Raw genomic sequence first — 25295 nt, forward strand, 5'->3', positions numbered from 1 at the left:
CACACACACACATATATATATATATATATATATATATATATATATATATATATATATATATATATATATATATATATATATATAGATATATATATATATATATATATATATATATATATATATATATATAGATATATATATATATATATATATATATATATATATATATATATATATATATATATATATATATATATAATATATATATATATATATCTAATAAAAGGAGCCCATAAAAACACCAAAATATAGATAAAAAAGTACTATATTTCAGAGACTGCTGTCTCCCTCTTCAGTAGATGAATGAGAAAAGTTTACAGAAAAGGTGTATTTATACCAAGAGGTCCATCCACAAACAAGCCAATTTAAGTCACCCCCGCTGATAATCTTCCTTTAATCTTCTTAAGGGTTGGTTGAATGAAGAGGTTGTCGATCGTGTCCGAAATCCATGCTCCTTTTGAGATGTTCATTACCTGCCTCTCTTTTATTAAGGCCGATTCCATCATTTGGACTCTTGTACCGGCAGTTGCTGCTACTGCCGGTACAAGAGTCAAATGATTGGAATCGTCCTTAATAAACAAAAGAGCATGGGCGGTAATGAACATCTCAAAAGGAGCATGGATTTCGGACACGATCGACAACCTCTTCATTAAAAAAACAACCAAACCTAAGAAGAAGATTAAAGGAAGATTATCAGCGGGGGTGACTTAAATTGGCTGTTTGTGGATGGACCTCTTGTATAAATACCTACCTTTTTCTGTAAACTTTTTCTCATTCATCTACGCTGGAAAGAAATAGACAGCAGTCTCTGAAATATAGTACTTTTTTCTCTATATTTTGGTGTTTTTATGGGCTCCTTTTATTAGATGGAATTCTGTTGTTACAGAACATTTTTACCAGTCTATATATATATATATACGTGTATAGTCTATATATAATAAAGTGGTACAGTATTATCTTGAAAAATATGATCTGCATATTGCCAGGACTGGTCAAGGGTGTCCGGCCTACTAATCTTAAATCTATATCGAATTTAAATCTGTGAATTTAAAGGGACCTATGACCATGCCTCTCTCTCTCTCTCTCTCTCTCTCTCTCTCTCTCTCTCTCTCTGCTCTATCTACCGTAAGCTACGCCTACCTGGCACTCTGGCAGAAGAAGAAATGCTAACAGAAGAGGAACGAGTTGATGATCCTGTTGCTTTATCATTCTCCTCCTCTTCTGAATTTTAGTATAGCCTATATGTAGCCATGAATGTATAACATTATTCATGTATTATGCCAAGATGGACCAAATCTTAGTGAGTAGACCCTTTACAGAAGTACACGTCAGATTCTTGTTTCCTTAGGTATTCAATTTATTTCTGTACTGAATTAGCTACTAGGTAGCTTAGCTATCCTGTGTCAGTCTCGTTGAACCTCCAGAGTTACATGATATTGATAATTAATACCTGTACTGTAACCTATATGCATACTAGATGATAATGTATAGTAATGCAAGCATATAATGTAGGCTAGACTACCGTATAGGTACCTATGTAGCTACCTATACTGTATAGCCTAGCTTTACAACAACTACATACCTACTACCATAGCGTAGACTAAGCTAATTCTTGTGTTATTTAATTTCTCTTTTAACTGAATTGTCATATACCTAATTCACTGCATGCACCTCCATAATCAGCTTATATTAATAAATTACTTTGCTATATATGTATAGCCTACTGTATTCAGTAGGCTAGGCTATCATTTAAGTACATAGTACCTATACTAGATGGTATTGAATTCCCTAGTGTAGGCTAGGTTAAATTTGGGATCAGCCAGTACCATATTTCGACTGACGATGGCATTATTGTAAGCAGCTTATCTGTGAAATCTATATTTAGAAAGAGCCCAATCATGAGATAATGATGTTAGACTTTTGGTGTACTACTATGTAGGTAGTACAGTAATACCTCGAACCTATGTGAGGTTAGTTCCAGAACTCCTAGTATAAGGTGAGGATTCGTGTAAATTTGGTATGTCCTAGTACTGGTATGTAAAGTAAATGCTTATTTCTAGAGTTTATACCCTAAATATGAAAAAATCATCCTCCCAAACCACTTTGATTTTAAAGTTTGTTCATTACCATCCTGTAATACATATTTCATTACAGTACCTATTGAGAGAGATAGAGAATATGGGTAGTTTACACATTAGTTGGCCAGGCTGCGCAACACCTTTTGCCCGGCCATAATCCCTCCACTAAGGTAAGTAGTTCCGTGACCTGACCTTGCCCCGACCCTGTCAGCAATAGGTTAGATTAGGTTAGGTCAGGTCAGGCCAAAACATACGGGCTAGCTTTGTAAAGTTTTACCATCTTGTTTGTATTTGTCCGCCAATTTTCTACCAGACAATAGCCTTGGCCAAATAAACTGTAGGTGCTCCGAGAATATGTGAGAAAGAGAGAGGGTGGTTTGTTCTCACTAAATATCAAGAGGGTTATTATTCATGATTTATGACTGAGAAAGAAAGAAAGAGAAGAATTTTTCTTATGTTAGGTTTCAAAAGATGGAAATTCATGATTTATGAAAGAAAAAAAAAAAGTCAGTGGCAACATTTTCTACCCTTTGTCGTCAATGTCAAGATAATGTCAAGATAATTGACAGTGAGGTTACACCCCCTCGCTCCAAAGAATCGGAAAAGACTGGGAATCGAAGTTTTAAATAATTTACCATAGAATTGCAAAAAGTTATAATCATACCATAAAAAATATGAAAAAATTTATAACAAAGTAACATCATATATATCTATAAAACTGCAGTATACAAAACAAATATAAAAAAATCAATAGCCAAGTAATGTCATGTTTATCCATAAAACTGCAGTATAGTAAACCCCCTGTTTGTTCCGACACGTTACACAAACCTTCGATCCTTTACATTAGGAATTACTTCAGTGTAGGCTGGCATTCGGCCATTGAAGTTTTAGCAAGGTATTGTTCATACTTGAACAAACCTTCGTTCTTAACAATAGGATAATTTTTCTAGCACTCAGCTGGATCCAGTTAAAAATCAGAGATGAAAAAAAAAAAGGCAAGGAATCTTGTGAGATCTGGCAACGCATGCATATATCGGGTGAACACTGGTCAAAGGCCGCACACCCATGCCATCTCGTTTAGTCTTTATCTTAACCACCTGGGTGAGAGTTGCGGTTGCCCTCTCTCGGCCTTTTACCCGGTTGTTTGCCCGTTTTTGCTAATTTGATTGTCTGTGTGTGTGTGTGCTTGTGTTGATATGGCTTCCTCTGCTTCTTCTCAGCCTCGCCAACACATGTGCCTGGGAACTCAAGGTTTCCCATGTTCTCGTTTCCTGGCTTCTTCAGCTACAGATCCACACTCCACATGCAGTAGGTGTTGTGCTAATGTTTGTACCATAACAAATCCCTGCCCGGAATGTCATGTGTGGCCTAGAGTGCAGTGGAAGTTATTTTTTAGCAAGGGAGCATCATAGAGTTTTGACCCTTCCTTCGTTTGAAGGGTTTTCAACGCCTCGCCAGTGCTTTGTCTTCTTCCACAGTCACACCCCATGATGCTAGAGTTGTTGTGCCTGTGTCTCCTTCCTTTTTTCCATCAATTCATCGTTGGAAGTATCTGGAGGACCTCAGGCTGATTTAATGTGTTATGTTGCCCCCCTCTTCCTTCTTGGGCCCGTTAACCCCCCTGCTTCCTCGGGGAGTTAATTTGCTTCAGAGGCATCCAAAATGGCGATGCTCTGAGCGTTGCTTGGGCTACGGGGTTCACCCTTCTTGGAGGGTTTGCTGACGCATTTCATGGATGCTTGCCTTCTCTGCGTTGGTGCCTAAGATCAGCCATTATATATTACTCCGCCAGTGACCTCTACCGCTAGCTCAGGTCAGGGGAGGCCGTGACGTTGTTAGGAATAAAACATAAAGAATTGTTCCGACACGGCATACAAACCTTCGGTCCTTTTACAATAGGAAGGTACTAGCGGCAGCTGGATAGGTCGTAAGCTTTCGAACAAGGGGTTTGGGGTTCGGTAGTTAACTGCTTGTCCGACAGGCGCGCGCACCGCGACTGGGAGGTAAACAAATCACTTTTGCTTTCGGGCTCGCAGTGGAGGGACGTGTCGTGTTTTCGACGCTCTCTGCCCCGCTTTCTCGTCGTTGCTTCTGAGTATTTGGTTGTAATTGTGTATGAAAGAGTTATTGTAAGTACAATTATTCTCTCTTTTCATAATAAATTGCTTCAATCAATTAATCTATTTATGGATGGAATACTCCTCGCCTCGCTACCCCACGGAGACTTTGCCCGGTATCGAAGGGCGTAATGCGGGAAGTTCCGATCGTTCCCGGAGATTGACCCTCATATTTTGTGTGCTCGGTGTCGGGGCGCGAATGCACCCGAGCCGAGCCCTGTGATGTGTAATGATTGGTCGGTAGGCGCAGTGGACTTTGTATGAGGGCAGGAAGAAGCGAAGGCCTGCAAAGGAGTCGTCGGAAAGCTCTCCCGCGACTCCTTTGGTGACGGATACTTCGTCTTCTTTCCTGCCGCCCGCTCAACTTCAACGTCTCGCGCCTTCCCCTTCGTGGGGGGGGGTGTCTAGGTCCTTCTCCTCTCCTGACTGGTCGAGTGTGGAGGAGGGCGCTAGATACCCTGACGTAGCAGTTTGTACTCTGGTCCTCTATCCGTTGTCGTCTTCGCGCGCAGCGGGTAGAGGATCCTTCTAATCACCCGACTTTTGCCTCCTCAGGTGCGGTTGTCGCGAAGGATGACCTCGGCAGTTAGTGGGCATCGTTGGGGCTGCAGGGCGTGCCGAGTGTCCAGGGGCTGCTCTATCATCTCGCTGGCTCCGTGCGGTCACCCATACAACGGTCACGACCACCACCACGACCCTTACAACCCCTGGCTATGCTTCACCCTCCTCACCTGGTGTACACCCACACGCGGTCTCTGTAACACCCACTACATCGGTGCAGGGGCCAGTGCGCCGTAACTCGGGGGAGTGTGATGCCGCCACCTGGGTTTGCCGTGCTGCCGCGACCGGACTTCATGTGCCCGAAGACTCGCCCCTGACCTCCCACGGTACCTAGGATGTCTGTGGCCGCTGGTTCGACCACCTGTACCTCCCACACAGTCTGCCGTACCTGCCGTGACCACCGCTGCTGTACCTGTACCTGCTCCTGCTGTCTCGTCTGCCGTTCCTGTGATGCTCGCACCTGCTGATGTTGTTCCCGTTCTGGCGCCGCTGCTCCCGATGCTGGTCTGTTCGGACAGGTACGTCCGGGCCCTGTTGCTTCGGCAACAGCAGCCCCGGCTCCGTCCTGGATGACAGGATCTGACGTCGGTCCTGAGGAGGTTTGACGAAGAAGAAGAAGAAGAGGAGGAAGGTGTCGTCGTCGTCTTCATCGTCTCTCGTCGTCGTCGTCGTCTGCCGCCTCTTCCCCTTCTTCTTCTAAGGCTCCCCCGCCGAAGAAGAAGAAGGTCGCCTCCCCCCCCCCTAAGAAGTCTCCTTCGGGAACTTCTAAGGGCCCGTCTCGCACTGGTGAGACGGGGGGGGGGTTCTTCCGCCTGGTCGCCCTGTTCCTTTCGGGAGCAGGACCCGTCTCTTCTCCCCCCCCCGTTCCCAACAGGAAGAAGACTAGGGGCTACGGGACCAGAGGGGTGCCGGCTAACACCGGCACTTCCTCACCTGCTGGTCAGTGGTTTCGGCTCACCACCAGCAGCAGGGTCCGGCTCGGCCACTCGTTTTTCGCGAGAGGTACCGAGTGTACGGGTCGCCTACCAGCGACCGTGCAGCCAGGAACCAGACCTCTGAGTCCGCTCAGCGTCAGGTTCACGGCACGGAGCGGAAGACTGGTGACAGCCGCTCACGCGACTCTCACCAGGCCAGCTCTCGCTCTCGACGGCGAGCAGCTGGCTACCCGGGCGGACGTGACGGTCCATGACCGGCCACGGGCTGAGGCTGGGAGGCTGGGAGAGGTCCCCCCCGTTCGCCGGCACCAGCCACGGCTGGTACCAGCGAAACTGACGCACCGTGAGGATACGCACCGATCTACCGTGACAGTGGAGCTTCGCCGGTCGGGGGGGGCCTGGACCGTCGCTCTCACAGAGAGCGATCGGGTACGGCGACCAGCACCAGCTCCTCTGACACACGAGACCGGGGCCGCTGTTCTCGGTCCAGCCGTTCTCCACAGCGAGACGGCTCGACTAGGTCTGCAGCTCGATCGCCACCAGCTCGGTTAATTGCGGATTGGCGACGCCTGCAGTCCTCCAAGCCCGCTGGTTCTACCAGCGAGCGAGGAGAGAGCGTCAGGTCTTCCTCTCCCATACCTTCAACCTCCTCAGGTTACACCGGAGGGGCGAGGTATTGAGGAGTGATCGTGAGGGGTGCGCCCCTCAGGATCCCGCCACCGCGTCGTACGCACCAGGGCTCGGTTTATCGGACCAGCCAGGTCGTACGCACAGGTGGTTGGAGGAGACCGAGAGGGGGCTGTCGCTGCTCCTCTCCTTGAGGGAGGAGGGTCTCGGGAGGTGCTCCTGTTCGAGGGACTGGACGGTCCAACTCCACAGGATGCAGTCACTCCTGAGATCCAGAGGAACTTTGCCGAGGTTATTGCGCTGATTCGTCAGCACAACGACCTCGGGGAAGGATCGCCGCTCCCACCATCCGAGCCCACGTCCCGGCTCGAGTCGTTCTGGGGCCCACCGAAGAGGGAACCCAGACCGACGGTGGGTTTGCCGCGGTCGGAGCTTTGCGGACTCAGTGCTGGACCAGGTTGAATCGCTTGTCTCCGGACCAAGACGGTTCTCTCAAGTCTGGCAGGTCGAGCAAGCTGCTTCCACCTCCTCTGGCTACCGACAAGCGGGGCGGTTGGTTTTTTTTTTTTTTTTTTTTTTTTAAAACGTGCCATCTGAAGACCCGATGCCGCCCAAAAACAGGTGAACCCGGAGTTAGCCAGGGGCTGACTCCGGGTGTGTCTCTGCAGCAGCTCCTGTCCGAGAACCTGTGGTTCTCGCAGCAAGAGGCACTCGGCTGGAATCTACCGCCATGGCAGCTTTCCAGGCCGTCTCCTGGCTAGATCTGTGGTCCCTCACAGTATCTAAGGTCGCAGCCAACTCCGGGGGAATTTCTACCCGAAGATGACTCGGCTTTCAGGAGAATTTGCCAGTCTGGGGGAAGAGCCATCTCCTTCCTTGCCCACCAGACGGTGAACCTGTGGGCCAACCTGGTTCTCCGACGAAGGGACGCTGTCCTTACTCGGGTTTCCAGGGCGGCCGGGCGTGAAGCGGCGTTGGGACTTCGAAACGGACCTCTACGGAGTTCCACGTCTCTCTTCCCAGGAGAGATGGTGGACGCTGCGGTGGACAGACGGCGCACTGACGACAGTGACCGTCTGGTTCACCAGGCAGTCTCGAAGGCTTCTGGGCAGCCTCGAACTGCGGCCAAGTCTAAGGGCTCGGCTAGCGCTTCCTCGGCGGCTAAGACGGTTGCTGCAGTCGAAGCCCCGGGGAAAAGACTCTGTCTTCTTCAACTTCTCGGCAAGGGGAGCCGTAACCAGCCCTCCTCCCAGCCCTCCTCATCCCGTGGAGGCTCTGGGAAGAAGTCGAAGAAAGGGGGGAAACGCTAGGGACGGCGTTCCCCCTCACCTGCTGCCAGAAGTGGGGGGGTGCCTGGCCAGCCATTGGGCAACTTGGCAGCGCTACGGCGCCGAGACCTGGATTGTAGATGTCCTTCGGGAGGGATATCTATTACCCTTTCGAGAATCTCGGCCACCCCTCACCTCCAACCCGGTCCAACAGCAGTCGTACGTTCCAGGGTCATCGAAGGACGTAGCACTGAGACAGGAGATAAAGACCATGCTGAGCAAGAGAGCTGTAGAGATCGTCACGGATCAGTCACCGGGCTTTTACAGTCGACTCTTCCTGGTGGAAAAGTCTACGGGAGGCTGGCGCCCGGTGATAGATCTCTCTCCCCTGAACCGGTTTGTTCGCCAGACCCGGTTCACGATGGAGACGGCACGCTCAGTGCTCGACTCCATCAGGGAGAACGATTTCATGCTTTCAGTGGACTTGAAGGATGCGTATTTCCAAATACCCATTCATCAGTCCTCCAGAAAGTACCTCCGCTTCATCCTCGACGGGACGGTGTACCAGTTTCAGGGCACTGTGCTTCGGTCTCTCAACCGCCCCACAGGTGTTCACGCGAGTGTTCACTCTGGTGTCTGCTTGGGCACATTCGCACGGGATTCGTCTGATGAGGTATCTCGACGACTGGTTAGTCCTGGCGAGCTCCCGCTCGCAGTTGCTACAGGACAGGGATCGACTGCTCGAGTTCTGTCGCGATCTGGGGATCGTGGTGAACTTCGAGAAGTCCGATCTCGAGCCCAAGCAGAGGATGAAGTACCTGGGTATGCTGATCGACACGGTAGCAGGGCGAGTCTTCCCCGCAGACTCGCGGATCAGCAGATTCAGGGAGGCAGCCAAACCAGTTCCTGTCTCGGCAGGAACAGGTAGCTCAGCGATGGCAAGTCGTGATCGGACACCTGTCGTCGCTCGAGAAGTTTAGTCCCTCACGGGCGTCTTCACCTGCGGTCTCTTCAGTGGAGACTAAAGGAGAGTTGGTCGCAGGCGACGGATCCCCCAAGCTTTCCAGTGTCACTGACACAGGAGGTGAGGCAGGACCTAGCCTGGTGGCTGGACGACGGGAACCTCTTAAAGGACAGTGCCTCCTGCGCACTCCCCCCCCGGACATGAGCTGTTCTCAGACGCATCGACCGAGGGATGGGGCGCACCACCTGGAGGAGTTGCTGACTTTCAGGAGTGTGGGACGAGAACGACAAGCACCTTCACATCAATGTACTGGAACTCAAGGCAGCGTTTCTCGCTCTCCAAGAGTTTCAGGACCGCTTGATGGGACACTCAGTGGTGTTGATGTGCGACAACACCACGGTGGTGGCTTACGTCAACAAACAGGGGGGCCTAGTGTCTCTCCCGTTGTACCAGTTGACTCGGCAGGTGCACGAGTGGGCTCAGGCACACTCAATAGAGCTGTCGGCACGCTACATTCCAGGGAAGAGGAATGTAGTAGCAGACACGCTCAGCCGTCGGGATCAGGTGATAGGGACCGAATGGTCTCTACACCAGGACGTGGCGGAAAGGCTCTTCGACCTGTGGGGGCGACCAGTCGTGGATCTGTTCGCCACCCGGCACAACAGGAAGCTCCAGGTGTTCTTCTCGGCCGTGCCGGACCCATGGGCAGCTGCAGAGGACGCTCTTCAACACCCGTGGGACAACCTCTTCTCCTATGCCTTTCCCCCGTTCAGCCTGATTCGCAAGGTGATCAGTCGAGCACTGGTCACCCCGAATCTCAGGATGATCCTGGTGGCTCCCAAATGGCCACAGGCCATTTGGTATCCGGACCTGCTGGCTCTTCTCGCAGGAGAACCGAGAGAGATTCCCCCTTGGCACAACCTTCTCGCCCAGCCACACGTCGAGCGGTACCACCGAGCAGTCCAGTCCCTACGTCTTCACGGCTGGCTGTTATCCACCATCTCTTGCGAACGAGAGGCTTTTCTCGTAGCGCAGCAACAGAGATGGCTGGAAACGTCCGTCAGTCCTCTGCAGCTGTGTACCAGGGGAAGTGGGCCGTCTTCTGTGGTTGGTGTCGTAGACGGGGTCTATCTCCTCTCAGAGCCACTCTTCAGCAGGTAGCGGATTTCCTCGTTTTTCTTCGCCGAGAGAAGCTCCTCTCAGTCCCCACAGTCAAAGGATACAGAGCCGCCTTGGCGCTCGTCCTGAAACTGAGGGGGTTGGACATCTCGAACTCGTTCGAGATCTCCTTGCTTATGAGGAGCTTCGAAAGGTCTTGCCCACCCAGGGAACTCAGGCCCCCTGCGTGGGATGTGACTCTCGTCCTTAGGAGTTTGAACTCGAACACCGTTCGAGCCACTCCGGGAGTCGTCAGACAGGGATCTGACCCTCAAGACCCTCTTCTTGCTGGCCCTGGCATCGGCGAAGAGAGTAGGGGAACTTCATGGTCTTTCCTATGATGTACGACACTCCAGGGGATGGGGATCCGTGACGCTCGATTTCATCCCGAACTTCGTTGCGAAGACTCAGAAAAAAACCGTCGGTCCCTGACGACAGGTTCGAGTCATTCACGATTCCCTCCCTAATGGACTTCACCGATATAATGATGCGGATGAGATGCTGCTTTGTCCTGTGAGGGCGCTACGGCGCTATCTGAAGAGAACTCGACACCTCAGGCCTGAGTGTCGACGCCTCTTCGTTAGCACCGGGGTCACCAAGAAAGAAGTATCCAAGAACACTCTTTCTTTCTGGCTGCGTGAGGTCATCAGGAGGGCGATGAGGCTGATGGTAGTGACGACATCCGTACGTCCCGTCCGAGAGCCTCACGAAGTCAGAAGTATTGGCCCGTCGTTGGCGTTCCGTAAGAACTTCTCCGTGGCGCAGGTCCTGAAGGCAGGGGTCTGGTCTAACCAGACTACCTTTACGTCCTTCTACCTTCGGGATATTGCCCACAGGTCCTTGGATACATTTTCCTTGGTACCCGTGGTGGCTGCTCAACAAGTTGTGTAGCTAACCCATACCCTCGCAGGCTGAACAGCATCGAGTCCTGGTGTGACTGTGTGGATGGATGTGTGAGTGAGTGAGTGACTGGCTCTCTCTTCCCATCTTTTCCTTCCCCGCCCCTACTACCTGTGGGCAGAGGGCCATGGTCGTCACTACGCTGGATGAGGACGAGATGCAGGTGAGCTATATGACAGAGCCCCATCCTATCCCTTTCACTAGGGATAGGAGCAGAATATCCACCATCTTCCTTATACAAGGGGGGGAAGTGGATGCCTACAAGAGTCAAACCCATGACTTTATATTTGCTCCTGTACAGGAACAAGTTCTTACATTGCTGGTACGAAGAGATACGCATGCCTCTCTCTTAGTACTCGGTCCAGAGGTCTGACCATTGATCCTGCGGTGCACACCCGATCAATCGGACAGAGGCTTGGATCCCTCCCTCGCTCTTACGACCAGGGAGGCTTCCAAGGTTGGGCGAACACCAGTCTGTTCACAAAAGACTCAGATTCCACCCACCAAGAGTGAGTCTTCCTATTGTAAAAGGACCGAAGGTTTGTATGCCGTGTCGGAACAAATGACAATTTGTCTAAAATTGCATTTTTCCTAACTATACAAACCTGAGGTCCTTTTACACATAGCCCCACCTCATGCCACCCCTCACTCTGCAGTTTTTGCTTGGGCCAAAAGCAAAAGTGATTTGTTTACCTCCCAGTCGCGCGCGCGCGCCTGTCGGACAAGCAGTTAACTACCGAACCCCTTGTTCGAAAGCTTACGACCTATCCAGCTGCCGCTAGTACCTTCCTATTGTAAAAGGACCTCAGGTTTGTATAGTTAGGAAAAATGCAATTTTAGACAAATTGTCATGTCTAAAAATAATTATGTAGGGACAATTAGCTAGGGAAATCTACCGGTAGAGTTATGGTAGATGGAGGCGAAGAGAAGGTAGAAAGTGTGGTAGGAACAGAGTGCTGGGATAGCTATTTGAAAAATAAGACCAAAAACACTAGAAGCTTCACCAAAACATAAAAATAATGATTATAAGGGAAAATCTGAACTTGGCACCTCCAGTGGGTGGTTACTATAGATTAGAACAACCAATAAGATTCACATGGGGTGGCACCGGAAGTTAGAAAAGCCACTCAAGAAGAAGTAGGGTGTATCCTAGTAGAAATTAAGGAGGAGCCCAAATTGAGAGCATAGGTTCAGACTTCACTTGAAATCTCAGAGAAGATCAGTTAAGAACTAATCACTGGATGGAAGGGTTGTGTCGGTGAAATCTCTGTACCATGTGAATTTTGTGTTGTGTGCTGACAGTGAATTGTGTGTGTTATAATAAGAAGTAAGATAAACTAAGTGGTGTTTAATTTGCCCAGAGTCCCAACCAAGTACCCAAGCAAATACTCCTGAGAGACTGGATAAATGAAAGGAAATGAAATAGTATGATTTCAGAATCTACAGAAGTCCAGTGTAAGTAATCTACAATATAACAATAAGTTCCTAAGAAAAGAAAAATTCGACCACAAGCAATATAGATGAAGGTTATCCCATATAACAATAAATAACCTTAACAAATACAACCAAGGCTACCGAAGAAAAGACTGACTAATAATAAAGAGAAGAGAAAGAGATAAAGATAAAAAAGAATAGACATACAACAACGTCTCTCTCAGCACTGCTGGTGACGTTACTCCCAGTTCCATCAATGATGTCACTCCCAGTTCCCTCAGTGTTGTCTCTCCCTGCTATGTCGGCGTTGTAGGTTAGGGCTGCTGCACTGCCTTGCTCCTGTGTCGTCATCGCTTGTTCCTGTGATGTCATCGCTGCCATCTAAGATGTATCCTCTTCCTTCCGTGTCGTCTGCGTCCTCTCTTGTGGATCTGTCTGAGGCTTTATGTCAGGCAGTTCTAAAGAGATTGGACTCTGTTTTGGAAGAAAGGTTTGCTGCCTTGTCGGCTGAGAAGGCTGTGAGCAAGCGTGTTGCGTCACCTCCCCCCACCCGCCTCCTGCCTAGAGAATGTGTAATGAATCAGTGCTGTCATCCATCACCCCCATCTCTGCCACGTCGGCGTATCAAGTGTTGGAGTGTTAAGGACTTTGGCCTTTTCTTCGTCAACGAGTGAGGAGTGGCACATCCATGTTCCTGAGATTAATTGATTGATTGATTGATTGTCAGTTATCTGGCATCACAACTGTGTTCCTGAGTGTGTTGTTTTGTCCCCAGTCCAATCTGCTGTGGCTGCGTCGTCCTCTTCTTCTAGACATGAGTGTGTTGTAACCTTGCACGTAGGTGCACATGTTGCTGATTCTGCTTCTTCTGCTTCAGGGCCTATTCGTCGTTGTAAGGATCTTAAGGCTCCTGTGAAAAGATCAAAAGTTGTGAATGCGGAGGTAGTGCTGCCGGAGGGTTTGCCTCCCCTTCCCATTGATGCTGTTCGGGGTTCGACTCCAAGGAATTCTTGTTCTGCGCCAAGAGTTCAAAATGCTTCTCCATCACACGGATGCGTACATGGACATGTACGTGAGTCGTGTATTGCGAGTGTTTGTAGTGGTGTTCCTAGTGTTGTGATTGGTTCATCGCAGGAGTTGGCATGTTGCCCCAGTCTGGACTGGTCTGATGGTGCTACAGGTTCTTTGGCTGCTGGGTCTACAGTTTGTATGAGGAAGTTGTGTTGGATAAGCCTGCATCTTCTTGTCGTCAGTCTCCATTGCCTGAGCAGGCAGAAGGAGACATCCAAGAGTTTTGTCTTCCTTTACTGAGGTTGTTGTTCTCATTTGTGGGTTCAACAATTTGGAGAGTAGGACTAAAGCTCAGTTGTCTTTCACTCCTACTTGCTTGGAAGCCTTGCTGGGGGCTATGCAAGATCCTAAGTCGTCGTTTCAGCTTCCCTTATCAGGGCATGTCCAGTCAGTCTTGCAAAAGGTGAATGCTTCTGTGTCAGATCGGGATAGGTCTCTTCAGTCAAGGGGTTCTTCCTCCACGTTGCTTCCTCCACCACTCACAAGGCATAGAAGTATTATGCTACGAACTCTGTCTGCTTGTTGCCTCGTCATCTTAACCCAGACGTTATACGTCTCAAGCCAGGGTTGGCTTTGGAGTAGGTGAGGTCAGTGGCGCCGTCCTTGTCTCCACAGGATGCCTCGGCTTTGGAGTCTACGGCAGCCTCCATTTTCCAGACAGTGTCATGGTTGGACTTGTGGTCAACGGCCATTGCCAAGATTGTGTTTGACAGGTCCCTGGAAGGGTTGGTGAGTGCTTCTCTTGCCAGTTTGTTGCAGTCTGGGGGCAAGGTGTTCTCGTATCTTGCACATCTTAGTGTCAATTTGTGAGCTAATTTCCTACTGATCAAAAGGAACACGGCATCGTCCAGGATAGCAAGATTAGTTGACCCTGAGTCCTTGTTGGCGCTCAGGAATGGGGATCTTTTAGAATCTCAGTTCCTGTTTCCTCAGACTGAGCTGGGAGACGCAATAGACCGACGGTGAGCTGACACGAAGGACAGGTTGGTGCACCAGGCTGTGTCCAAGTCGGAGTCTCGTTCTTGGAGACATCCCCTTCCTCCTCCCCCTCCCCCTCCTGTTCAGCAACAAATGCAGAGATTGTCGCCTATTAAGCCTTCTAGAAGTTAAGATTCAGCTAGGCCCTCTCATTCATCGACTCAGCCATTTTCAGATGACCAACATCCCTTTCAATCCTGCTCTTACAGGTCATGGAGGGGCTCCAGGGGTAGAAATAAGGGGGGTTGTCGATAGGTTGGGCGCCTTTCCCTCTCCTTTGCCACGGGTTGGGGGGTGTCTGGCAGGCCGGTGGGCCAAGTGGCAGAGTTATGGGGCGAAGAAGTTTGCTATTTCTTCATCTTCTATCCCAGTGGGATTATGTATTCACTTTTCTGTTGAATACGTATTTGTGGATTGTTTCTGTTTAAATGAATACCCAGCAAACCCTAGATTTACAGCCTTTGTTTCCCTCTGCCCCCAGCTGGCACTGCCCCCCGGTAGATGCAAGAAGTGCGAAAAGATCCGTGCCTCGTTTGAGGTAGATCTTCACTCCCTGTGTCTCCTGTCGAGGGCGTGAGTGTAATGGAGATATATGTGTGGAGTGTTCCCTGTGGTCCGCTGGTCAGTGGGGGAAGTTTGCCAGGAGGAGGAGGTATGTGAGGGAACCTAAACCTGTGGTGGGGAGTAATTCACCTCTAACCACTCCTAATATTGCAAACTCAGAATGTTCATGAATTGGCCCCTTCCAAAATTCCACCTTGGTTCATACCAAAAGCTGAACTGTGCAAGAAAAATATAGTAAAAAAGAACACCCCTAATGAAGAAATAAAGTCGCTGTTTTTAGAACATGATGAAGTTCATAATAACGACTATAAAATTTATACAGATGGCTCAAAGTCAAGCGAGGGAGTAGGTTTAGCTGTGGTCACTGATAATTTTTGTAATGTTGCAAAGCTACCTCCAGCTACCTCAGTATATACAGCTGAACTATCTGCTATTGTAAAAGCCCTAGATATAGCATATCATTCAAATAAGAAGTCTTGTGTCATATACTCAGACTGTAAAAGTGCTGTGGAAAGCCTGAGTAGTTATAATTCTTCCCATCCTTTAGTACAAAAGGCTCAGGCGTGGCTGTTTCGCATTTCTTGTAGGCATAAAACAGTACGTTTTTGTTGGATTCCTGGTCATGTTGGGATCCCAGGTAATGAAGAAGCAGACCGAGAAGCAAAGAGTGCCTGTTCCCAAGGAGAAATTGATACAAATAGAGTCCCCAATTTTGATATGAAAATCTGTATTCGTAACTATATACTAAGAAAATGGCAGGAGCGATGGTCATCTCCCCTTCTTGCTAATAATAAGTTAAAAACAATTAGACCTCAAGTAGGAATTTGGCAATCATCCTATCAAAGCCACAGGAGGACTGAAATTATATTAACAAGGTTGAGGATTGGTCACTGCCGAATGACACAGTTTTCTTCTTGATGGTGGTAGTGCTCCAGTGTGTGTTCACTGTGATAGCCCTTTGACAGTTGAGCACATTCTGGTTCACTGCACCAGGTATGTAAATGAGAGGCGGATGTACCATCTAAATGGTAAAACTATATCTGAAATTTTAGGAGACAACATGGATGTTGGCCCTGTTATGAGTTTTTTAAAGGCTTGTGGATTTTATAAGAATGTCTTGTAATTTTATATAGATATAATTATTAATTTTTTTATTTTAATTTTATTTTTATCATAAATGGTCATTTTACTTTTAATCCCACTAGAAATTTAGTGTCGATTTTACCGTTTTAAACATTGATCATCAGAGTATCTATTTTAAACTCATTATTTATATCATTCCCATTAAACTCATTATTTATATTTCCATTTGTATTCATTATCACTATAGCGCTGAATGACCCTATGGGTCCCAGTGCTTGGCTTTGTGCCAGAATCACATATTCTATTCTATTCTATTCTATCATCCTGTACTCTCTGCCACTCCGTGTGGGGGGCTGCGGCCTCAAACCTTGGTAATGCTCCTCTTAGTGTCTCTGCTCAATTCGAAGGTCCTTCTCCGGAGCGAGGAACTCCCCCTAACCTGACTTTTGCTTCTGCAGGTGAGGTGTTGGGGCTAGGCCAGGCATGGTCTTCGCTTGGACTCGTGGGCACTTCCTCGGTAGAAGCGCTGTTGGCTCATCTGAACTGTGCATCCAGTAGCACTACTACCCACTCCAAAGTCACTGCTACAACGGCTACCATGACCCAGCCCGGCTACTATGCACCTTTACACCTGGCGTGGGCAACCCCATGAGTGTGACGTCTTCCCTGGTTGGGGTGCAACGCCATCTGCCGTCAACCAACCTACCGATGCCTCCCCCTCCTGGTTTCGGGATACCATCATAGGCATTGTCAAGGTTTCTTGCTCCATCCTTGTCACCTGTGGATATGACAGGGATGCCAGCCATACCTGCTATTATGCCTGCCACAGAACACACACACCAGAACCCTGCCTTGTTCCTGCACCTCTCTGTTGCTGACCCCACTCCTGCTCCAGGGCCTCCTCCTGCTCCTACTGATGTTCCTTGGTTGGTCCTGACTATGATCCTGCAGAAGCTGTCAAAGAGGAAGTCAAAGAAGAAGAGAATGAGGAAGGTATTGTCGTCGTCTGCCGCCTCCTCACTTCTCCCTTCAAAGGTTTCATGACCTAAGAAGGGGAAGGTAGCCTCTCTGTCCTCTTAAGAAGTCTTGCTTTTGAGGATTGTAAGGGTCTGCATCCTCCTTGAACTGGTGCATTCTCCTTGGGAGAGTGTATCGTCTTTGCGATTGCGCTCTCCTAGACCCACACACTTACCACCACCGTGGGTTGGTGCAAGGGCATGGCTCACTCCCCCTGGCAGCAGTGCTGCTAGGAGAAGTGAGAGCATCCAATCCACCTCTCCTATTCCCTCTACTTCCTAGGGCTACCAGAAGGGGTGAGGTGAATGGTAGGAATCCCATAGAGCCTTCTCCATGAGATTCAGCATCTGCTGCCAACGTCCTTGGGGGTTTTAGGACCCCATCGAACGTACGCTCAAGTTGTTGAGGATGGATCCAGGGGGTCTGGCGAGGTTCTCCCTCACGACGGAGTAGATCGGGAGGAACGCTCTTTGGAAGGACTGGATGGTTCTTTGCCATGAGACTCGGACATCCCCGAGATACACAGGACCTTTACGGAGATTGTTGTACTGATACGTCAGCACAACGAACTTTGGGAAGCAGCTGTGACCTCCTCTACAGGAGATCGCCCCTCCCACTTTGAATCTTTCTGGGGACCCAAGAAGGAACCCAGGGCTTTGGCGGGACTTCCGTGGTCAGCCTTGGCTGATGGAGTGTTGGACCAGGTGAATAATCTTGTTTCAGGACAAGAGAATTCACTTAGGTCCAGCTGATCGGATAGACTGCTTCCCCCTCCTCTATCCTGCCAGAGGCTCTTTTACACGTCCTCGGAAAGGCCTCTGCCAACCAAGCAGGTGGACCCAGACCTGGTTCACCTCGGTCTTTGTCTGTCGCTGCAGCACCTGACGAGCGAGAGTATTTCTCTCTCAGCAGGAGGTAGCAACGTGGAAGCTACCGCCATGGCGTCTCTCCAAGCAGTCTCCTGGTTGGACCTGTGGTCTTTCATAGTGTCTAAGGTCACTGCTTTTTCTGGGGCCATCGTCCCCGAGGAAAGACTCGGCCTTCGGGAGACTGTGTCAGTCTGGGAGTAGGGCTATCACCTACTTACGGAGCGGACCTTTGCTGGGTTCTACCTCTCTCTTCAATAGAGAACAGGTAGACACTGTGGTGGACAAGACTGGCTTGTTCACCAGGCAGTAGCAAAGGTTTCTGTGCCTTTGTGTTCCACTGCGGCTAGACCTTCAAGTATGGCTAGCTCTTCTTTGGCCCCAAAGAAGTCCTCTGCTTCTAAGGGAGCTCGAGGAGTGACCTAGCCTTCTTCCTCCTCTTCGAAGGGAGGGCCATCACGCCCCTTTCAGCCAACGGTGCCTTCGGGGGGAAGGGAGATAAGGGAAAGAAGAAGTTGGAAACACTAGGGTCGGCGTTCCCCTCCAGATGCTGCCATTGATGGGGGGTTGGTTGCATATCAAGCCATTGGGCATTTTGGCAGCAATACAGAGCAGAGTCTTGGGTACTGGATATCCTTTGGGAGGGTTATCTACCACCCTTCAAGTCTCCGTCACCCTCATCAACCACCTGGTCTGTCTTCTTTCCCAAGTAGGGGGATCATCGAAACACCAAGCACTAGTAGAAGTGCAAATGGTGAGCAAGGGCGCTGTAGAAGTCATCTCGGATTGGTCTCCCGGGTTCTTCAGCCGAGTCTTTCTCATAAAGAAGACATCGAGGGGTTGGAGACCAGTCATAGACATTTCTCTCCTGAGCCAATTCATTTGCCAGACTCGGTCCAAGAAGGAGACAGCACATTCAGTGTTGGCCTTGATCAGGGAGAACAACTTCATGCTTACAGTGGACCTAAATACCCATCCATCAGTCATCCTGCAAGTACCTCTGCTTTGGCCTCAGGGGAATGGTCTACCAGTTCAAGGCATTATGCTTCAGACTCTCAGCTGCTCCCCAGGTGTTCACGAGAGTGTTCAACCTGGTCTCAGCTTGGGCACATTTGCACAGAATACATCTTTTGAGGTATCTTGACAATTGGTTGGTCCTGGCAATCTGAAGCTCACAGTTGCTACAGGACAGGGATCGCCTTAACTTTTGTCAGGATCTAGGGGGCTTGATAAATCTGGAGATGTCCGATCTCGAACCCAAGCAGTGGACGTTGCATCTGGGTATGCTGATAGACACAGTAGCAGCAAGGGTCTTCCCCTCGGACTCTCGTATCAGCAGGCTCAGAGAGGCAGTCTAAATGTTCCGTTAAAGGCAGGAACAATCTGCTCTGCTTTAGCAAGTCATGATTGGTCACCTGTCATCATTGCAGAAGCTGGTCTCTCATGGGTGCCTTCATCTTTGGTCTCTCCAGTGGAGACTGAGGGAGTATTGATCCCAGTCACAGGATCGTCAGTCATTCCTCTTTCCTCTCTCACAGGAGGTAAGGGAAGACTTGGATTGGTAGCTAGATGACAGGAACCTAATCGCTGGAGTGGATCTGTCCACTCTCCCTACGGATGTGCTCCTGTTCTCAGACGCATCGAACGAGGGATGAGGCACACACCTGGAGGAGTTGCTGACTGCAGGAGTGTGGAACCTTCATGACCAGCGTCTTCACATCAACATCCTGGAACTCAAGGCAGCATGCTGAGATATTGGTCCTCGAGTGTGTGTGCTGCTCCCCTGCTGATAATCATATTAATTTGACACTGCTATCGTGGAGTGTCATAACTGGACAACACCTTTGTGGTTTCCCTGTAATTATTAAGTCTACTTCTGCTGGTAATGTGTCTCATCAATTAGAAGAAGTCTTGCAGAATTTAGAGAAGTAGTTGAGGAGGAAGAGAGCTTGTCAATTGTCGTCATCTTCCTCTTCATTATATTTTTCTTCAGTCTCCTCCCCTTCGATTTCTAAGGCTCCTTGCCTAGTTGGAGAAGATAGTCCCCCCCCCCCCCCCCCCCCCGGAGTCGTCAAGGGACTTCTAAGGGTCTGCTTCCTCGAACTGAGGAGGCAGTTGGCTCTTCCGTTGGCTCGCCTTTTCCTTAGGGAACAGGAACCGTCACGTTGTCCCCAGGGTTTAGCGTGCCGGGAGCCGTGGAAGCACAAACTTCGGTTCGCACTTCTGCTGCTAGTCTTAGAGGTTCTACCCCTAAGACTAGTTCTGTGGCGGGTGGTCATTCACAAGATTCAGTGAGGATACGTAAAAGTACGGATTCACATGCATTTAGAATCTATGATGCTGAGTCCACTCACCGTCACAACTCAGGCACGGAATGGAAGAAAGGAGTGAGTCGCTCAGGTGGACTGGGATGCGATAGAGGATGGAACCAGCCCTCACCATTCAGGTGCACTCTCAACTCCACCCAGGCCACAGTCATGTTCACATGACCAATCAGTCTTGGTGGCAGTGAGTGTTTCTCCTGCCTTGCAAGAGTTCTGTAACCTTCCTCAGAAAAGTGTTTCTCCAGGGCAAGAACGTTCTCCTAGATGTGCGTTGTGGTCATCACTGCAGGTTGATGGCTGCCCACGCCTCGCATCTGCTAGTTCTGCTAGCAAGGGGAGCAAGAGCATCCAATCTTCCTCACATACTCCCTCTACTTCCTATGGCTACACCAGAAGGGGCGAGGTGAATAGGAGGGAGCCTGCAGTGTGCTCTCAGCAGGGTTCAGCATCGGGGGACTACATTCCTGGAAGGATTTTAGGGTTCCACCGGATGTACGTCTACATTGTTGAGGAAAGATCTGCAATCTCCCTAGTTCTTTCTGTCCTTTGGATGGATTTCAATTTGCTGTCCCCTGTGGTTTTTTGCATTTTGGGAACCACAAGTGCATATTTTGTTGAATTATATTCGCTTTCCAGTCTTAAAAGCTCTCTTATAGGACTGGTTTATATGCCTGTTCCTCTTCGATTTCTACAGGAATAGAGGAGGGGCCCCTCCTTGATAATTGTTTGAACGAAATTTGGGGGTCTCACCGAGCACATAAATTCTTGGGAATTTCTAGCACTCTCCAAGTGTTATGGTCTTGTATGATCTGCAAACACTTGGGTGGGAAGAAAATTCCCGATAATTGATATTACAATACCTGGGAATCTCGCCGAATGCTTGAATTCCTTGGAATTTTTGGCATTCTCAGATTGTTAGGGTTTTCTGTAATTTCCAAACACTCAGGCAAGACGGACATCCCCGATAATTGTTATTTATAAAATCTGGAGTCTAGCTAAGCGATTAAATTCTTTGGAATTTCCGGCTTTCTCAGACTGATTTGGTTTTCTGTGATTTCCAAACACTCGGGCAGTGGGTAATCCCAATAATTATTACGATAATTGGAAGTCTTGCCGAGCACCTGGATCCCTTGGTTTTGCTGGCTCTCACTGGGTGCTTGGCTTCATCATGTTGCCGAGAACCAGGACGAGATAAGGCTCACCCAATTATTGTCTTCCAAGAGTCAAGTTTTCTAATTGAGCGTGGGAATTCTTATGAATCTGGCACTCGCTATCATGAGTGCTTAGATAACGAGAAGAGCCTTACTGGTACAGATGAGTTTGCTTTTCAGTTTGGTTTGGAGTTATGCAGAGATTGGTGGTACTAATAAAGAGCTTAAAAAATCTTGCCCTCCCTGGGAATTCAGGCCCCCTGCATGGGAGGTGGCTCATATTCAGGAGCCTAACCAGGGTGCCATATGAACCCTTGCGAGTCATCAGAAGGATCTGACTCTCGAGACCATTTTTCTGTGAGCCTTGGCATTGGCGAAAAGAGTAGGAGAACCACAGAAGCTTTCCTTCAATGTTAAACACTCCAGGGGATGGGGATCTGTTTCACTTGATTTTGTCCCGGATTTCGTAGTGAAGACTCAGAATCCACCGGTCCCTGTTGCTAGATTCAAGTCCTTTATGATCCCCTCCCTAGGAAAGTTTGTTGATAATGACCCAGATGAGATGCTGAAGTGTCTTGTTAGAGCACTGAGGCACTATCTGAAGAAGACTCGACATCTCAGGCCTGAGTATTGATGACTCTTTTTAGCACTGGCTTGTCCAAGAACACCATTTCTTTTTGGCTTCATGAGGTGATTAGACAGGCGTACATTGCTACAGAAGACTCCGTAAATATTCCCTGTGCGAGAGCACATGAAGTTAGCGGCATTGGCCCCTCTCTTGCGTTCAAGAAGATCTGTCGGTCCCTCAGGTTCTGAAGGCAGGTGTGTGGTCACGCCAGACCACCGTCTCCTCCTCCTACCTTAGGGATATTGCCCACAATTCCTTGGACACTTTTTCCTTGGGTCCTGCTCTAAGAGGACAGGTAACATCTTATTGGTTTTTATGGCCCACCATTGTCTCCAAGTAAGATTCTATCTTTGCTTTCTTCTCAAAAGATGTTGCTTCACACACATCCATTCAAGAAAGAACCTAGAAGTCTGACAATCAGATACTCAGTTCCTATACTTCATTCATTTTGTCAGCTTCCTCCCTCCAAGAAGTAAGTCTTCCATTATAAAGACCGAAAGGTTTGTGTATCGTGTAGGAACAAATGACAAATTTTGAAAGTAATTTGCATCTTTCCTAACTATACAAACCTAAGGTCTTTGTACTTATGCCCACCTCATACCACCCCTCAAACTGATACGATTGTCTAGGCTGAAGGTAAAGTGACGCTCTACTGACCAGACGGGAGTACCTCCCACCTGGTACTTAGGTAGTTAACTACCATACACATTGTTAAAAAGTTTAACGGCAAGTTTCCAGCTTTGCTGAGTAGTAATTCTTATATAAAGACCTCGGGTTTGTATATTAGGAAAAATACAAATTACTTTTAAATTTGTCATTTTTTAAATACTCAGTTCTGTGACTGACATTCAAGAATGATTGTGTGAACTCCACTTGAGGAATCTCAAGTAGAGTGGTGTCCCTTACTGGTTGGTTCCTGGTTCCCTAAGTGCTCCCTCCAAAAAGAGTTGTGGCCATAATACACTTTGTGTTAGGTGCAGAGCTATTTAACCAGAAAGTTTTACTTTTTACCTTTCCTTCATCCTGTTAGTATTACATTATTTAAACTGATATTGTATTATCTGGTTATTTATGGTTTTAAACTTCTTAAGGTTTATTTAATAGTTCACTAGACTTTATTTTAATCCAGAGTATTACCCATTAATGCAACAAGAATCCCCAAAAGTTGGAGAAGTTACTCATTTCTTTTTACAAAATATTACCAATTAATTTCTTCTACTTTTAACCACCACCCTGTCTCTTTTCCTGTTGCTGAGGCATTGCCATGATATTAGCTTGGACAACCAGCACTTCATAGGTCAAAATTATTCTTCAATTTCAGGGTTAGTCTTGCTAGGAGCCCCCCAGGCCTTTCTTGGCAACTGTACCAGTGAATGGATTATAATCACTAGGTAAGGAGCATCTTATTCCTTATGGAATTTTATTTTATTTTACTTTTCTTCAATTTGGGAATCGGCTGCCATAATGGAAAGTAAGATTAATTTCAAAAATAGAAATTTTTATAATAAGGCTTGCCCCACACATGTGGACATACAGGCAGTCCCCGAGTTACGACGGGGGTTCCGTTCTTGAGACGCGTTGTAACCCGAAAATCGTAGTAAGCCGGAACATCATAAAAAATCCTAAGAAAACCTTACTTTTAATGCTTTGGGTGCATTAAAAACTATATAAACTGCATTCTTATTGCATTTTTCATCAAAGAGACTTTCAAATATTATTTTGCATTTTTGGTGTCATATTTCTTGTGCCAGATCAGCATTGTAGGCGTTGTAACCCTGGAACATGCGTCGTAACCCTGGAAATAATTTCTGATGAATATAATTGAAAAGCGCCTTAACCTCGGAACGTCGTAATCCGAACCCGTCGTAACCCGGGGACTGCCTGTATAAAGAACTTTATGGATCTGCATTCTCTACGTAGAGGTCATGCATACTGCTCATCAAATACTTGTGACAATTTAATGGCAAGATAACTTTACTTCAACTAACTGATGCTCATTTGCTATGTCAAATACCATATTCTAACAATAGGTTGGATGTTTGGAAATCATATTTCTTATTCCATAATGTCTGGCATCTGTTTTAAAATGTGTTTTACAGATGCTGACTAATCGATGACGGGGACTGCTGTACTGTATTTGATCAGTTTATAGAAGTTGCAGTTTTGCTTGCTTTATTGGCATCTTCACTTTTTTATAACAGCTGTGATTTGTGAGATGTGAAAGTTAATTTTGTTGCAGAAAAAAATGTTATAAAAGTTTCTAACAGACTTTTATAGCACTTTTAGTCGCTAAAAAATACTGATTCCTTTGGTGGCATTTTATTGTTATACTGTACACTGTTCTTCTGTGTAAACATGACAAATTTTTAATAAATTTGTATTTTTCATAGCTAACAAACCTGAGGTCTTGAAAGTAGATAAATCTTGTAGTGCCAGCTGAAAACTTGGTTAAAAACAATTAAAGGTTGTAATGCAAGGAATCAGGCAACTCGTGTATTCAAGGTGGAGGAGTGAGGTCATTGATTACACTTGAAATCCTGTGACTCATTAGTCTTTCTCCCAACCCACGATATTAGAGGGTGGCTAGAGGTGGGCACTCTAACGTTAAGACCTCAGGTTTGTTAGCTATGAAAAATATAAATGGACTAGAAATTTGTCATTTGTTCATAGGCAGAGCAAAACTTTGGTCACAGTATGGCCACTGCACTCATCTGTATCTGACCAGATCCAGTGTATGATGTGTATATTCTTCAACCCAGCCGTAGGTATGACGAAAGGAATAGAGAGAAATAAATCAGCCACCTCACTCATTCTCTCTTTCACACAATCATCTTAGGAAAGATACAAACTGTCCTGCCAGGGGCACTTCATGATCTGCACAACTTGTTGGGCAGCCACCACTAGACCCAAGGAAAAAGTGTCCAAGGACCTGAGAGCAATGTCCTTCAGGTAATAGGAAGTGAAAGTTGTCTAACGAAGCCAGGAACTAGCATTCAAAATCCTATGAACAGACGAAGTTGTTCTTAAAAGCCAGAGTGGAACTCATTCCTCTGATGTCATGTGCTCTTGCATGCACAGTATCCGTGACAGAACTTGAAGGTGAGGAGTACATATGCTTGTTTAATCACCTCACAAAGACAGAATGAAATGGTATTCTTGGACACTTCTTTCTTGGTTTGGCTGATGTTAACAAAAAGTCTACGACACTTAAGCCATTGGTGGTGAGTCCTTTTTAGATAGCAATGCAGAGCTCTGATGGGACAAAGCAATCTGTCATCATGTACTAAGGGATTTTGAGGCTTGGCCACAAATTCCAGGACAAATTCAAAGGCTACAGACCTCCAACCCATGGTGTGTTTACATCATAACTCAGGCCATGAAGCTCTCCAACTCTTCTCGAGGAAGCCAAAGCAAACAGAAAAACTGTCTTTAGAGTCAGTTCCCTGTCTGGTGATCAACATAGGGGTTCAAATGGATCTCAAGTGAGACTACTCAGCACCAGAGTAATGTCCCATATAGGAGGTTTGAGTTCTCTTGGTGAATAGAATTGTTTGAAACTCCTGAACAACAT

The 25295-nt window shown here is 47.7% G+C and overlaps 1 long non-coding RNA gene across 1 annotated transcript; it reads left to right on the top strand.

Annotated features, from left to right (window-relative positions):
- Positions 1-1172: 1172 nt before the first annotated feature.
- LOC135220327 (uncharacterized) lies at positions 1173-24627 on the top strand. Its single transcript, XR_010315661.1, has 3 exons — positions 1173-1300; positions 23046-23115; positions 23824-24627. It is a non-coding gene; the product is annotated as an uncharacterized LOC135220327 (long non-coding RNA).
- Positions 24628-25295: the final 668 nt, after the last annotated feature.

The sequence above is a fragment of the Macrobrachium nipponense genome, chromosome 1, assembly GCF_015104395.2.
Source record: "Macrobrachium nipponense isolate FS-2020 chromosome 1, ASM1510439v2, whole genome shotgun sequence".
Lineage (NCBI taxonomy): Eukaryota > Metazoa > Arthropoda > Malacostraca > Decapoda > Palaemonidae > Macrobrachium > Macrobrachium nipponense.